Genomic DNA, 17,829 nt, shown 5'->3' with positions numbered 1-17,829 from the left:
TCAGCAAATAGCTTAGGGTGTCTACTTTCTGAATAGGGGTCATTTAGGGGGTGTGTGTACTGCCCTGGCATTTTAGCACTTTAACTGCTTCCCGACTGCGCTATAGCTGAAAGACGGTTACAGCTCGGTTGTCCAGTTCTGGGAGGGCATTCATGGACGTCCTCCCAGAAAGCGCTCCCTGCACACCCCCAGCAGCATGCAGCTAGTGCTGTCGGTGATCGCTGTGTTCTACGGACAAAGCTCATCACATAATGAGGTAAAAGGCCAATCACAGCGGCCTTTTACCATGTGCTCTGCTGTGTCGAATGACACAGCAAATCACAATGTAAATACAGTTGCTGGGTATCGGATGCACTTTCCTCACGCTGTCACAGAGTGAGGAAAGTATTGCCAATAACCGGCAAATGTGACAGGGGATATCTGCACTAATAATCAGTGCCATGATTATCAGTGTCACCCAGCAATGCTCAGCAATGCCACCCAGCAGTGCCTACCAGTGTCACCCATCAGTGCCCAGCAGTGTCTCCCAGCAGTGCTGCATGTCAGTGCCAGCAGAGCTGCCCGTTAGTGCCTCAGTTGGTGCTATCAGTCAGTGCCTCCAGTCAGTGCTGCCCATCAGTGCCTATCAGTACTGCCTATCAATGCCCATCAGTACCGTCTATCAGTGCCCATCATTGCTGCATATCAGTGCATCATCAGTGCCTCCTCATCAATGCCCACCAGTGCCGCCTCATCAGCACCATCTCATCAGTGCCGCCTCATCAGTGCCCATCAGTGCTGTTTATCAGTGCACATCAGTGCTGCCTGTCAGTGCAGCCTCAACAATGCACATCCGTGAAGGAGAAAAATTACCTGATTGCAAAATTTTATAATACAAATTTTTGCATTTACAGTGCAAAAAAATACAAGCCCCAGCCGTGATTAAATACCACCATAAGAAAGCTCTATTTGTGTGAAACAAATGCTAAAAATTTTATATGGGTACAATATTGCATGACTGCATAATTGTGATTCAAAGTGTGACAGCTCTGAAAGCTGAAAATTGGCCTGGGCACAAAGGGGGTAAAACTGCCTCGTAGGCAAGTGGTTAAGAAATGTGATAGGCAGTCAGAAGGAAAAGCTGCCTAAATTCAAGTATCTATACCATAATTTGCAGCCGCTATAACTTTCGCACAAGCTAATTAATATACACTTATTGGGATTTTTTTACCAAAGACATGTAGCAGAATACATTTTGGCATAAATTTGAGTTTTATTTGAAATTTTTTTATAACAGAAAGTAGAATGTGTTTTTTTTTTTTCGTTTATATCACAAAAAATTTAAATCCCATTGGTGATCAAATACCACGAAAAGAAACCTCTATTTGTGGAAAAAAAAACATTAAAAAGAGGAAATACATTTTGTTTGGGTACAGCGTTGCATGACTGTGCAATTATCAGATGAAATAGTGAAGAGCAAAAAATGGCCTGGTCAGGAAGGGGGGTGAATCTTCTGGAGGGCAAGTGGTTAACTTTGGCCAAAGTTGCACAGTGTGTTTTCATCTACAGTGCCCCTAAGTCCTCATGCACACTGGGTGTTTTACAGCTGCTGTTTTTAGCTTTTGGTGTTTTTTTCTACAGCCAGTAAACCCCCCAGCATGTTATCCTATGTGTCCATGCACACATAGACTGTAATCAACATTTTTTGGCAGGGACGTTTTTTGGCTGGAAAAAAAAAAAAGAACTATTGACTTTCTAGAGGAGTTTTTTAGCTTTAAAAACACTCTAATGCTGAAAAACGCAGCAAAATGCAGTAAAACGTGAAATTTTTGGACTTTTTTCGAGCGAAAAAAAATTTTGTAAAAAAAACGCCAAAAAAGCTCTAAAAACCACAAACGCGAAAAAAAACGCTAATGCAAAAACTCTGAAAAAAACACGTATTTAATGTGACTTTACACAGCTAACATTACCAGCATTATTAAAACGCCCAGTGTGCATGGAACCTTACATCAGAGCTCCAGTCGTTTTTGTAAAAATTAAAAGTCAGCAACTACAAAAACTTTGGCTGCTGACTTTTAATAAACAAACACTTACCTGTCACCGGATCCAGCGGTGTGTTAACCCAAGAGGTCGCATCTTAGCGCTGGCATCTTAGTTATGGCCACCGCTTGTAGCTTCACAGCCGGGTGCCCACTGTGTTTACATGTTGGAGGAATGGATGTTTTTTTTTTTCATTGTTATTTTTTTTTTTTATTTAAACTTTTATTTGATTTTACAGTACAAAAGGGACAACCACTCAATTACAAATATGTTTCACATATATTCTGTTAACCCCAATATTGACCCCACCCCCATCCACCCTTCAAACCTCACCCCAATCTGTTTTCCCCGTCTACATGCTTCTTCCTCATCTATTTCTTTTTTCATAATTATCTATCTATATCTGACAACTCTCTCTCAGGTTCTCCATTAAGGCTCTCTCCTGACTTCTAACTTCCCTCTCAACTTCGACCAATTCCGTATATCTTTCAGAGGTTTTAAGTTTCAACCAACTACACCACATTTTCCCAAATCTTTCCATTTTATCCTCCTCCATGTGATATAGCTCCTCCATACTATAGATATTTTCAACTCTATTTAACCATTCATTAATTCTTGGTGCTTCCAGAACCTGCCAAAACGTAGGGATTAGACCCTTAGCTGCACTAATCAGGTGATAAAGTATCCTATTTTTATTTAATTTCACTGAGGGCTCAACGTTTTAAAACAAACACCTTCCTGGATCTCCCTGTACAATTATCCCGCATATTTTCTGAATAAATTGGATTATTTCCCTCCAGTAATTCTGTATTTTTGGGCAACCGCACAATATGTGTGCCATTGTACCCCTTTCTCCACATCTTCTCTAGCACAAAGGGGAAATATCTACTTGTTGCCTATGAGCTACATTTCCACTGTATTCATATTTGTCACCTCATGTATTAATTTATAAACTTTATTCCTTTGCTGTGCATTCAATTCTGTTCCAAGCTCCTTTTCTAATTTTTCCAAGAACCCCGGAGGATCAGTTCCTTCCATAGTCATAAGGAATTGTCAAAAGTAACACGTTTGGGAATAATTTTTTCATTTAACAATTTTTCAAATGGATATATATTCTCCGACGTCCTCAGTAGTTGTGGGAGACTTGAAACAAAATGGTCTAGTTGATAATACTGCCACTTATCAAACATGATAAATAAATCCTTATTTTTCTTAAAATTTTGAACATGGCACGAAAGGTTTTGAAATATAAAAAAAAAAATAAAAATAAATGCTTTTGTTTTTTTTCATTTTCCAAAAACTTGTGGCAACAAACGAGATCTGCAAAATACTCACCATTTTTCTTATCAATAAATCATTTAAGTGACAATTTTGTGTAAAAAAAAAAAAAATTTTTTTTCATTTTTCCAAAAACTTGTGGCAAAAAAATAAATTCTTCTATCGACTTAACATGCCTCTCAGCAAATAGTTTTGGGTGTCTACTTTCCAAAAAATGTGTCGTATTGGGGGGTGGGGACATTTTGGACATTTAATGCCCAGCAATAGAAGTTTATGCTACACATCATTCAATCTTCCAACCTCCTGAAGACCAAGCCTTTTCTGACACTTTTTTGTTCACATGAAAATAATCAGTATTTTTTGCTAGGAAATTACTTTGAACCTCCAAACATTATATATTTTTAAAGCAGACACCCTAGTTAATACAATGGTGGGTGTTGCAATTTTTTATGTCACATAGTACTCGCAAAGCAATTTTTCAAATGCAAATTGTTTTGGCAAAATACACTTTTTTTTACTTTTAATGCACAAAAACACAATATTAGCCAATTATTTGATAAAATATAAAAGATGATGGTATGTCGAGTAAATAGACAACAAACATGACATGCTGGGGGCGGGGGGGGCTTTTTTTTAAGTTATTTTGATTTTTTATTATTGTTACACTGTCTCTTTCATTTTTGTTTATTTTTTTTATCACTTTTAATACTATCATAGGGAATGCAAATATCCCCTATAACTTTAATGCGCATTGTCATATATTCTTTTTTGAGTAATCTGGGGTCTATCAGACTCTAGATATCTCCTCTGCCCCTACATTATCTAATCTCAACAAGAACGGTGTGATCAGATGCTTTCCAAATTTACAAATGGCACTGTTTATATCCTGCAAAACTGAAGTGACTGACTTCCGATTTCTTAGACTATAGAGATGATTGGCACCATTCTGGTCTCCAATCAGCTCTATGGTCAGCTGGCAGAAATACCGGCTGCATTCTCAGGTTCCCCCGATGGCACGGGACTGCCCGAGAAGGCCGTGGAAGGCAGTGGGGGAGGGGGGGGCATCATATTCCTCTGCTTGTAAAAGCAATCCTGCAGCTAATTAGCCACTAGTATTGCTTTTACATAAAAGCCGGTTACCGGCTGAAAAAAACGATACCAGGATGATGTCTGCAGCTGTAGACATCATCGTGGTATGACCATTCAAAGTCCAGTGATGTACCAGTATGTTGCTGGTCCTTGTTGGGTATATATGCTATGTTCTTTTTTTTTTTTTTGTATGCAGCCTATGAAAAGAAGAGAAGAAATCTCTGCCAGAAAAAGTGTGTGGTACGCTTACCATTACAATATTCCACCCTGCATCCACCCACTTCTAATGGTGGGCACACATTAGGTCGCACAGTGCCACATGCGCCAATTCCAAGATTGTGCAAATGTCTAATTAGTGGCGTGCTTGAAAAAAAATTGTCCACATATAAGTGGTAACCCATATGAAAAGAAGATGACACCAAGTCCCAAACTATCTTGCCACTGCTCCCCATGTAGTCTGGGCATCTGGGGGGCTCCACGTGGCTATCTTTTCTCTCATAAATCCGAAACATCTACTGTATGTATAGCCTGTTGCCCTCTCACAGGTCTTATACATCTTGACCCCATATCTGGCACGCTTGCTGGGGAGAAGTAATTTGAATGCAAGGCGGCCAGAAAAATGAATGAGGGACTCATCAATGCAGATTTTTTGCTGGGGAGTATAGACATCTGCAAATTTTTGGTTAAAGTGATTTACGAGGGGCCGAATTTTGTGGAGCCAGTCAAATGCAAGGTCACCCCGAAGACGACAGAGTGTATTGTTGTTTAAATGCCTAAAATATATTATGCTCTCATATCTATGCCTGGCCATGACAGCAGAGAACACGGGCATATGATGAATCGAGTCTGTGGACCAATACAATTAATTTTTTTTTAGTAATGCCCATGTTGAGGGTTAAGCCCAAAAAAATGTACATTTGGAAACCGTAATGAGTTTCCATGTGAATGATTTGGCAAGGTTTGAATTTGGGTTAGCGGCACTAAATTGTTGTGCATATAAATTGCTTTGATCCACAATCAAAACATACAGATCTTCTGTGAAAAACAGCTCCAAAAAAATCAAGGGGAGTAGTTAAATTTGCTATTTCCACCTGCATTTCGGGTTTGGCAGTGAATGGGGAAGTATGGGTGCTGCAGAATTTGTGGGCTGCCAATCAGGATTTTCAAGCACATGCGGAAGGATACTAGGGGCTCTATGGGCCTGTGTGAGAATTCTTGGTGGCTGTGGGACAATACTTGTGCTCTCCACCAGCTTGTACTGCACTTATAGGACTCGCCAGGTCACCAAGTGATACTGCAGTGCTGGTATGTGAAAGACTAGGATGTACTAGGCCGCTGGTGTTCGCCAGTTCACCAAAAGGTAAAGCGGCACTAGCACTGGCACTCTGCTGCATATGAGAGTCATCAAAATTTACCGGCAAGTGCTAGCAGAGATCAGGCCTGATTCTGCGAACACTGCGGTTTTGTGTGTAATGTATCAAGTGACAGTGACCTACTAACACTGCACTTGCTGGGGGGGGGGGTAAGCATAGGGGCTAAACGCAGGTGCTGGCACGTGCCGGCAGGTGCCGGGGCTGATCCCGCTAACGCTGTGTTTTTGGGGACACTATACTAATGTGAACACTGGTATAGTGCTGATCTGATCCAAGATATTGATCCGTTCAGACACTACTAGCAATGGAGGTTTATTGTGTATGAGTGTGTTCCTGGCAATCAAGGGGTAAATGTGATTACTGGTGTACTGAGGGGCAATCTGACGCTCTCTGGGAGGGGTGTGAAAACCACGTCTATATATATATATATATATATATATATATATATATATGTGTGATTTTGCACACCCGTGCCATCCTGTAGCACTATTTCTGCTATAGGGTGGTCAGGAAGCAGTTAAAGAAGCGGTTTGCATTACGGCGCTGTGTTACTTTAACTGACCATTGCGCAGTCTGGCAATACTGCACCCAAATGAAATGTATGTCCTTTTTTCCCCACAAATTGAGCTTTGTTTTGGTGGTATTTGATCGCCTGTGCGTTTCTTATTTTTTGCACTAAAAAAAAAACAAAACAACAATTTTCAGGAAAAAAAACTATATATTGGACTTTTTGCTATCAACCACACATGATGCATGCTTATTCAAGTATGCAACTCTTTGAGGCAGCACATAGTGTGGAGCTGACAGACATTATCAGGCATAGATGACACAATAGCGGACAAAAATGCTATATTTTTGTCCCACTCTCACCAGGAGCCTATGCAATGAGGAAGTGCAAAACTACCCTGCCTGCTACATGCGTGGGGTATCCCAAATGTGGGCTAACAGCTGGCAGGTGCACAGCCACTACACTGAGCTGCACTTCCCTTTAACCACTTGCCTACCGGGAACTTATACCTCTTTCTTGCCGGGGCCAATTTTCAGCTTTCAGCACTGTTTCACTTTGAATGACAATTACGCGGTCATGCAACACTGTACCCATATTACATTTTTATCATTTTATTCACATAAATAGACCTTTCTTTTGGTGGTATTTAATCACCATTGAGTTTTTTATTTTTTGCTAAATAAAACAAAAAACAAACTTTTGAAAAAAAACACTTTTCTTAGTTTCTGTTATAAAATTTAGCAAATAAATAACGTCTTCATAAATTTAGGTCAAAATGTATTCTGCTACATTTCTATGGTGAAAATAATAATAATTGAATTTGTATTTTTTTTCAAATGTTTCTATTTTTTTTTTATTTTTTATTACATTTTTCCTTTTTTAACTGTTTTATTTTTCAGCACACTGTGACCAAAGCAATACAATGCTACCATAGTAACACTGAACTACTGGGCAAGTGATCAGGATTTTTTTTTTCAACACATTATGATTGCTAATACAAATGTATTTAATTGATATTTGCAATCAATGTTACTGAATGAAACTGATTAATTCAGTCTTTTGTTGTGATTAGCTGTGATTGGGCAAAGTTGATCATATGATACAGATGGGCTGTGATTGACCCTGTCTGTATCATGTGACTGCCTTGACCAGTCACAGCTAACAACATAATTGTATACAGTGGATGGCATGACAGGAAGCCATCCATTGTATACAATTGACATGTGATCTGCTGTGATTGGTCACAGCGGTCACATGCCACTGGCAATGGGCCGGTGTAGTGATATGTCATCGGCTGTGTCTCGTAGACACAGCCAGTGACAGATCGCGCCGCTGCTTGTGACTGGCTCATTTTGACAGGATGTCATATGACGCCCAGTCACAACAGCGAGTGTCCCGCCTGGCTGTCAATCTCTTATAGGCAGGGCAGGAAGGTATTAAACATGTCCAGTAAAAAACTTTAAAAATCAAATTTCGTCATAAATTTAGGCCAAAATGTATTGTGCAACATGTCTTTTCTAAAAAGAAAATCCCAATACGTGTAAATTAAGTGGTTTACGTGAAAGTTATAGTGTTTACAAATGGCGGTATAGATACTGGATTTTTTTACACTAATAATGGCGGCGATCAGTGACTTATGGCGGCGATCAGCAACTTATAGCGGGACTGAGTGACTGCAGCGGACATTCTGACACTGGGGGGAACTGATTGATGTCACTGACATCCCCAGTGACACCAATACAGTGATCAGTGCTAAAAAAAAGCATTGAAACTGTACTAATGGCACTGGGCTGGAATGGGTTAACATGAGGGCCAATCAAAGGGTTAACTGTGTTTACTGAGTGTTTTACTAGGGGGCGGGGGGGTGTGCTTCACTGTAAGCACACTGCTCTGGATGGCTCTGCTAACCCCTGATAAACAACAGGAGAGAACTAGAAAAGGGGTGGGAGCAGTGGTGTATTTTGGTTTTGTGCTGCCCTAGGCAAGACTGAAATCAGGCACCCCCCCCCCCCCCCGCATCTTCGCAAATTCGTCCCACCCTTTCATCTGCAAACCCCACCCCTTGCTCTTTAGGCTCCACCTCTTCCTATTAGAGCTCCACCCACTGGCAACAATGGGGCGCTATTCCTCCCACTGACACCAATGATGGGACATGATTCCTCCCACTGACACCAATGATGGGACACGATTCCTCCCACTGACACCAATGATGGTGCCCCATCATTAATGTCAGTGTGTGAGGAATAGTGTCCCATCATTAGTGTCAGTGTGAGGAATAGTACTCCATCATTAGTGTCAGTGGGAAGAATCGTGCCCCATCATTGGTGTCAGTGGGAGGAATTGCCCCATCATTAGTGTCAGTGGGTGGAAGTGCCCCATCATTAGTGTCAGTGGGAGGAATAGTGCCCCATCTTTGGTGTCAGTGGGAGGAAGCGCCCCATCATTGGTGTCAGTGGGAGGCATAGTATCCCATCATTGGGGTTAGTGGGAGGAATAGTGCCCCATCATTGGTGTCAGTGGGAGGAAAAGTGCCCCCTCATTGATGTCAGTGACACCAATGAGGGGGCACTATTCCTCCCACACTGACACTAATGATGGGGCACTATTACTCCCACTCACACCAATTATACTTACATTGCTGTGCTGACCCCTGCTCCAGCATGGGCTCCCTCCTTCAGGCGCAGACACTTACCCATCAGCTGTCTTCTTTCTCCAGCCACTCTCCTCTCTAGGGTGTACTGAGAGCACTCTGGTGTACCAAGATGGCGCTGGACCGGAAGTGCGTCCCCATGTCATGAAGCGACCAGAGTGCTCTCAGTACACCCTAGAGAGGTGATACAAACTGCGAATTGTCTTCCCTGCTAAATGTGAGTTTGTACTTGGCGTTTTTATCTACATTAAACCTGCTATACAGTTTTGCACTATGGAGGATCTTTGTGTTTTTGTTGTATGATCCCAAAACGTCACAAGTTCACAAGGGCATATATCAAGTTACTGAAGGTGGACCAAAGGATATTGAGTTTTGCGGAGCTATTTGTACCCTGGAGAGGAGCATGCAGGATCCTGAGTGATCCATAAGGCATTGTGGCCCCTGTGGGTCGCAGGGGGAAGGTGAGCGGGCATGCCTGCTATTTAGGATTATTTCTCACCACCTACACCAACAGACGAGCATGGTTTTGAAGAATTGTGGGTGTTATCTCATATGTGAAATCACTGGTTGCTGTGCACATTTGCAATTATATCACCTATATATGGTAATTTATATCCCTATATAGGGAATCACTGTGTGCCACTTATTATTTTGAATTATCACTTGAATATTCTGTGTTGATATATATTTCACTTATCACCTATAAATATCACCTGTATTATATCTGTATATAATTGTGCAATACCATCATATATTGTGTCTAAAAGGCATTAGTCCATTTATAGCGCTACATCACTATCATACCAATGTATCTATTTGTCCAGCTTAAGGGGAGGATTGGATGCTAGCAGCTGCCCTTTATCTATAGTAGGCATAGCAGCGCAGGAGGATATATTAAACATTATAAAAATTAAATGATGGGAATACGTAATGATCTTGGCCGAATACTGACACAAGTGGAAGAAGTAGAGGGAAAAATGGAGACACAGGCGCTTTTGATTACTAAACTAGAGACGCAGGTCGAAGAGATGCAAAGAGAACAGAGAAGGCTCACATTCAAATTAGAAGATCAAGAGAACAGAGAAAGTAGAAGATCAAGAGAACAGAGAAAGAAGAAACAATCTAAGGATTTGCGGTTTACCGGAAGAGTCCAAGGAGGAAGACTTGCAAGACAAAATAAAGAATGTGCTTAATTCATTGATGGGCAGACCCATAACAGAGCATTTAAAAATGGAGAAAGTACACAGGATAAGGGAACCGCAAGGAGTGTCAACAGATATGCCCAGAGATGTGAATGTTCCATTCCATAACTACAAGGATAGAGAAAAAATATGGAAAAAGCTCAGAGAGAACACCAAAATAAAATATGGAGAGATAAAGCTGCAAACATTTGCTGACATTGTTTTAGAGACGTTAGCCAGGAGAAGATCCCTGAAACCGTTGCTGAAACAGATGAAGGAGAAACAAATCCGATATAACTGGGGTTTCCCGGCCTGTCTGGGTGGAAAGACGGGAAATCAGCAAGACGGAGAATCCCAGAAGAATTAAGTGACCTTTGTGGAAAATTAGATTTACAGGAAATGGACATTGTGGGGTGGTCAGAGGGGTCTACTGAGCACGCAGGGCCGGGAAAGAAAAGTGCAGACAGTAAATAAAAGGAGATGAAGAGGGGGATGAAGAGGGGGGATGAGGGGGGTGACCCCCCGTTTGGTATTTTTTTTCTCTATTCCCATATCGGGGTTGTAGTTTTTATGTATTGAGAAATTAGGAGGGCTAGATGGGCAGTAGGAATCAGGCAGATGACGAGATGGTAAAGAAGGGTTGTCTGGAGGCTGAATGCGCTGCCAAACTCTAGATCCAGGGGTGGACTGACAACTCATGGGGCCCCCGGGCAATAGGGGATCATGGGGCCCCTGTGTCCTTGCCCAAACTCAAAAAGGCCTATGAAAATGGTACCAGGGGCATCTCATGGGGCCCCCTACTGACCCTGGGCCCTCGGGCAGTGACCGAGTTTCCAAATGGTCAGTCCGCCCCTGTCTAGATCCCCTATGTCGTGAGAAGGGGGGAGGAGTGGGCGTGCGTGTTTAGAGCCCCACCCCAATATAGGAATCACCAGTGGGAATGTCCCACAACAGATTCTAGGGCAAAACTTAGGCCCAAGAGTATTGGGGAGGGAGGGGGGGAATGGGGTGGTGGGAGGGATTCTTGAGGGGGGGAGGGGGAGAGTGGGGGGGGGGAGTAGATCTTCTAGCAAATACCTCCTTGCAACAAAAAGTGGAAGGGACGAGGGAGGGAAGGAAGGGGAGAGAGAATTATACAGGAGATTGCTCCTTGCTCCTTCTAAAAGTCGATGGCAACCTGGGTAGGAGGGCGAGAGATCATATCATAAAATATATATATATACAAGAGAGATGGGGGAGGTCAATTTTATGACTTATAATATTAAGGGACTGAATATAATGGGAAAAAGGCACAAGATCCTCAGAGAATTACAACAACGATCTATTGGAATAGCATTTTTACAAGAAACACATTTATTACAGGAAACAAATGTAAAATTGTATTCTAGATATTACCCAACCTGGTATTACGCTGATTCACCTACTAAGCGAGCTAAAGGAGTGGCAATTGGTATAGCTAAGAATTTGAGATTTAAGTTGGAGGAGAGGCTGGAGGATCCCGAGGGGCAGTTTGTTTCTGAAAGGGAGATTACAAGAAATTGAGTGTACATTGGCAAATATTTACTGCCCCAACAGAAACCCGGAGGCCTACCTCAAGAATATACTGGGAAAACATCTGGATTTCAAAACGGGCAAATTGATTGTGGCACGGTATTTTAACTTTTGTAGGGATCCTCAGATTGACACGTTGCATGTGCAGAGAGAGGGAAGTAGAGGTCAGAAAGCAATACGAAGAATGCTATATCAGTGTCAACTAGTAGATAGATGGAGGATTAAACACTCCAGAGATAGAGACTATATGTTCTACTCTCTGGCCTATGCAACGTATTCAAGACTAGATTATATTTTAATGGAACATACTACTGGAGTCATTGGTTAAAGTCAATATAGAAGTCAGAACAATATCAGATCATGCACAAGTTACAACAAAATTATTATGGGGTAGGGAGCAGGAAAAGATAAATATGTGGAAGTTAAATGAGACAGTCCTTCAGGACCAGGACATGCAAGAGAGAATACAAAAAGAAATAAAGAAGTCATTTGAAAGAAATGAAACCAAGGGAATGTCAGTGGCCACAGTCTGGGAAGCCCATAAGGCTTATATCAGAGGAATTCTGATAGCGATTGGGGTAAGAAAAAAAAGGAACGGCAATAGAAAATTAATATGCTAATAATGGAATTACATGAGCTGGAACAGTCTAATAAAAAGAGAATAGCAGTTGACATACAGCAGCAAATAAACAAGAGAGAGAGAGAGGAATTAGGCAATTTAATGGAGGAAGAAGTGAGAAAAACTTTTAATATGATGGCAAGAGAGAGATATCAGTGGGGGAATAAACTGGGTAAATACTTAATGAGACTACAAAGAAAGAAGAAATCTAGGAATTACATCGAGAAAATTAAGGACGACAATGGAGATCTGGCGTATTCGACCACTGATATCGCTAAGGTATTCAAAAAATATTATAGTAAATTTATATCACATAAACCGGAAACAGTTAAAAGGGGGAGAAGAGGAGAGAACAAGACAGAGGCAAAGGTATTTAAAGGAAGGGAATTTACCAATTTTAGGAGAAGAACGATTAAAACATCTAGAAAACCCAATAATGCAGGAGGTAATCCAAAGGGCATTGAAGAAGACAGTTGCTGGAAAGAGCCAGGGGCCTGATGGGTATACAGTAAGATATTACAAAAAATGTCAAGAACAATAAGTCCCCAAATTGAGGGTATACATTAATGCATTAGGAGAAGAGACAGAGGTGAGGGAGGAGTCATTGCAAGCATATATTGCGCTCATATTAAAAAGAGGGAAAGATGGGACCCAATGTGCTAGTTATTGGCCTATCTCACTGTTAAATACAAATACTAAATTATTTGCAAAGGTACTAGCAACTAGATTGAAAGATCTACTGCCAGAGTGAATACATTTGGACCAAGTGGGATTTGTCCCTGGGAAGGAAGAAATAATGGGTTAAGGTCATTTCTCCTTATACAGAAAAGTAAGAGAGGAAAACCCCTGTACTGGTCTTGTCAGTTGATGCAGAGAAGGCTTTTGATAGGGTAGATTGGGGCTTTATGCTAGACACGTTGGAGATCCTGTGAATTGGGCTCAAGATGAGAGAGTGGATAGGAAAGCTTTATAGCCAACCTTCAGCTGCAATAAAAGTCAATGGTTCACTATCAGAGTTTTTTTGGATGTACAGTCAGGTCCATAAATATTGGGACATCGACACAATTCTAACATTTTTGGCTCTATACACCACCACAATGGATTTGAAATGAAACGAACAAGATGTGCTTTAACTGCAGACTGTCAGCTTTAATTTGAGGGTATTTACATCCAAATCAGGTGAACGGTGTAGGAATTACAACAGTTTGCATATGTGCCTCCCACTTATTAAGGGACCAAAAGTAATGGGACAATTGGCTTCTCAGCCGTTCCATGGCCAGGTGTGTGTTATTTCCTCATTATCCCAATTACAATGAGCAGATAAAAGGTCCAGAGTTCATTTCAAGTGTGCTATTTGCATTTGGAATCTGTTGCTGTCAGCTCTCAAGATGAGATCCAAAGAGCTGTCACTATCAGTGAAGCAAGCCATCATTAGGCTGAAAAAACAAAACAAACCCATCAGAGAGATAGCAAAAACATTAGGCGTGGCCAAAACAACTGTTTGGAACATTCTTAAAAATAAGGAACGCACCGGTGAGCTCAGCAACACCAAAAGACCCGGAAGACCACGGAAAACAACTGTGGTGGATGACCGAAGAATTCTTTCCCTGGTGAAGAAGACACCCTTCACAACAGTTGGCCAGATCAAGAACACTCTCCAGGAGGTAGGTGTATGTGTGTCAAAGTCAATAATCAAGAGAAGACTTCACCAGAGTGAATACAGAAGGTTCACCACAAGATGTAAACCATTGGTGAGCCTCAAAAACAGGAAGGCCAGATTAGAGTTTGCCAAACCACATCTAAAAAAGCCTTCACAGTTCTGGAACAACATCCTATGGACAGATGAGACCAAGATCAACTTGTACCAGAGTGATGGGAAGAGAGAGTATGGAGAAGGAAAGGAACTGCTCATGATCCTAAGCATACCACCTCATCAGTGAAGCATGGTGGTGGTAGTGTCATGGCGTGGGCATGTATGGCTGCCAATGGAACTGGTTCTCTTGTATTTATTGATGATGTGACTGCTGACAAAAGCAGCAGGATGAATTCTGAAGTGTTTCGGGCAATATTATCTGCTCATATTCAGCCAAATGCTTCAGAACTCATTGGACGTCGCTTCACAGTGCAGATGGACAATGACCCAAAGCGTACTGCAAAAGCAACCAAAGAGTTTTTTAAGGGAAAGAAGTGGAATGTTATGCAATGGCCAAGTCAATCACCTGACCTGAACCCGATTGAGCATGCATTTCACTTGCTGAAGACAAAACTGAAGGGAAAATGCCCCAAGAACAAGCAGGAACTGAAGACAGTTGCAGTAGAGGCCTGGCAGAGTATCACCAGGGATGAAACCCAGCGTCTGGTGATGTCTATGCGTTCCAGACTTCAGGCTGTAATTGACTGCAAAGGATTTGCAACCAAGTATTAAAAAGTGAAAGTTTGATTTATGATTGTTATTCTGTCCCATTACTTTTGGTTCCTTAATAAGTGGGAGGCACATATGCAAACTGTTGTAATTCCTACACTGTTCACCTGATTTGGATGTAAATACCCTCAAATTAAAGCTGACAGTCTACAGTTAAAGCACATCTTGTTCGTTTCATTTCAAATCCATTGTGGTGGTGTATAGAGCCAAAAATGTTAGAATTGTGTCGATGTCCCAATATTTATGGACCTGACTGTATAACGAGACAAGACAAGGGTGTCCGTTCTCACCTCTGTTGTTGGTTCTATCCTTAGAACCCCTCTTAGCAACAGTAAGAAACAATATAGATATAAAAGGGGTCCAGATAGGGGAGACAGAACACAAAGTGGCAGCGTATGCGGATGTTATGCTGTTCTATGTGGCTAACCCTAGGTTGACGTTACCTAACTTAGTGAGAATAATGACATACTATGGAGTGATGTCAAACCTAAAAATTAACCCGATAAAATCAGAGATATTAAATATTAACGTCCCAATAATGGCAAAAAGATTTGCAAAAAGAATTTCCCTTTTAATGGAGGGAAAGAGAATTAAATTACCTGGGGATTAAACTGACCTCGTCCTTAAAGAACTTATATAAAATAAATTACATCCCACTAGTAAATGAGATAAAGGAGTGTAACGGAACCGGTACCCGACCGCACTTGGGTATATTCCGTTATCCTGCAGCTTCCCCTGTCCGAACACCATCCACGGACAACACCCTGAAATCCGTCAGGAAAAAGACAGCACCCAGCTCTTACTAAAACAGGAAGCCAACAACTCTTTATTTTACACAAACAACATGTTTTATACAGAGGGCGGGGAAACACAACCAGGAACAGGAAATACATCATCAGCCCACCCTCTCAGTGGGAAGGGCTACAGTATAGGCAGGAAACACCTCATCACCCCTCCCCATCCAACCAGACACAGAACAATGGGATGCAACCATGTGGCAAAGGACATTGACCAACCCCCACACCAATACACAAACAGTACATCCCATAATAGTTGGCTGGACAGGAAGACACAGCACCATGGGGGGAGCACATGGCAAACAAACAATGGACAGCCATGTGGTCCAGAACAAAGGAATGGACACATGGCAGTAGACAATGGGCAACCACATGGCAGGGACAAAGGAACACACACTATACACAATACTGGGACATTCGCATTCACACCCTGTACCCCTTAACAGGCACAGGGTGGGTTAAACATAATGAGGGGGACATGAGCTGACCAAGCGGTCCCCCCACCCCCAAAAGTCACTCCCATCACAAGGAGGAACTGAGAAGATTATCAGTAGGACCATCTTCTTGGATAGGATGAATAAACTTGATAAAAATGATAGTCATCCCAAAAATCCTATATAAATTCCATATGTTTCCTTTACAACTTCCGGGAGCCTAGTTTACAATAATTAAAAAAATTATATTGAGATATATTTGGGGATATAAAAAACTAAGCGTAAGCTATAAAGTGTTATGTAGGGACAAGGATAAAGTGGGTTTAAGTGTGCTTGATTTTAAGAGATACTATCATGCAGTGTTACTTTCATGTATTTTTGATTGGACATACACAGAATATAACTGGATACTAACATTTATAGGTAAAGTTGATCCAGGGAATATCCGATTGCCTCTCGGGTGATCAGGAAGGAATTGTTTTCCCTGCAGGAGCAAATTGGATCATGCTTTGCTGGGTTAATTTTTGCCTTCCACTGGATCAACTGTGAGTATAGGATTATTATTTTTAATTTTTTTTTCAATGGTTGAACTGGATGGACTAATGTCTTTTTTCAGCCAGACTAATTATGTAACTATGTAACTATATAATGCACTAAGAAAAAGTTGGGTGAATAAAGAAAACATATTAAGTGGAACACAACTGGATAACAATAGATTCCACATCAATATCGTATATTAGGAGAAAGTACAAGCACTTACACATGAATTGCAATTAGGGTATGGGATATGATTCATAAACAAATGGGATGGGAGTTTAATTCTATGTTTATGCCGTTGGTAGACACAGATTTCTTCCCTCCAGGGATGGACGATATCTCAGGTAAATGGATAAGAAAAGGGAATGCACAGTTAAAGGATATAATGGATGGAGGGAAAATTTGCTCCTTTCAGGAGTTAAAAAGTTGTTTTGCTCATTAAAGGAATGGAGATATCTCCAGTTAAAACATTTTGTTAGCTTGCTCCCTAAGCCCTTAAGACCAATGACAGATTTAAATTTACTATACCAACTTTTTAATACAAATAAAACATGGAAACAGGGTACGTCCCGGATTTATAACATTCTTACCGAAATGATGGGGGTTGCCCTGCCTTTGTACATGGAGAAATGGGAAAGGGAACTTGGAATAACATTCGATGAGCAACAGAAAAAGAAAATATTTAGATCAGTACACGGAGCGGTAGACATGAGGGTGGTGGAAATGAATTATAAGTGTTTGGCTAAGTGGTACATTGCACCAAGTGTGGCACATAAACAACAAATAGATAATTCACCTTTATGTTGGAGAGGATGTGGGACAAAAGGCACAATGGCACATATATGGTGGGAGAGTACTAAAACTCAGGAGTATTGGGGAGAAATAATTTAATTCAGGAGATAACGGGGGTTGAGGTCCCGAAAGATCCAGGCACATGCTTATTCCATAAAACAGAGACTTCAGTAGAAAAATATAAGATTTCATTGGTATTTCATCTGATAAATGCGGCAGAGGGGTTGATACCTAAATTTTGGCAAGAGCAGAAAATACCAAAAAGAAAAGACTGGATAAGTAGGGTTGACTATGTACATAAGATGGAGGAACTCTACCATCAGGAAGAAGATAGAATGGAGAGATTCAGAAAAAGGTGGGAGAAATGGGATAAGTTCAAAGAGCAATTTAAAGAAAAATAGAGAAGAGATAAGAAAGGAAGAAAGAGAAGGGTGCCTTGAGAGGGAAGAGAAAAGAGGAGGAGCGAGGAGATAAGAGGGAAATAAAATTAGGGAGCAGAATGGGGAAATGGGGGTGGGAGTGGAAGGGCTGGGTTTTTTTTTAGCATAAAGAGGTATAAGGCAATTGTGTATTGTTGAA

This window comes from Staurois parvus, unplaced genomic scaffold (assembly GCF_062004578.1).
Source record: "Staurois parvus isolate SC_StPar_1 unplaced genomic scaffold, SC_StPar_1.0 ptg000395l, whole genome shotgun sequence".
NCBI lineage: Eukaryota > Metazoa > Chordata > Amphibia > Anura > Ranidae > Staurois > Staurois parvus.
The sequence above is the reverse complement of the archived record's forward strand: the minus strand, read 5'-3'. Positions refer to the sequence as shown.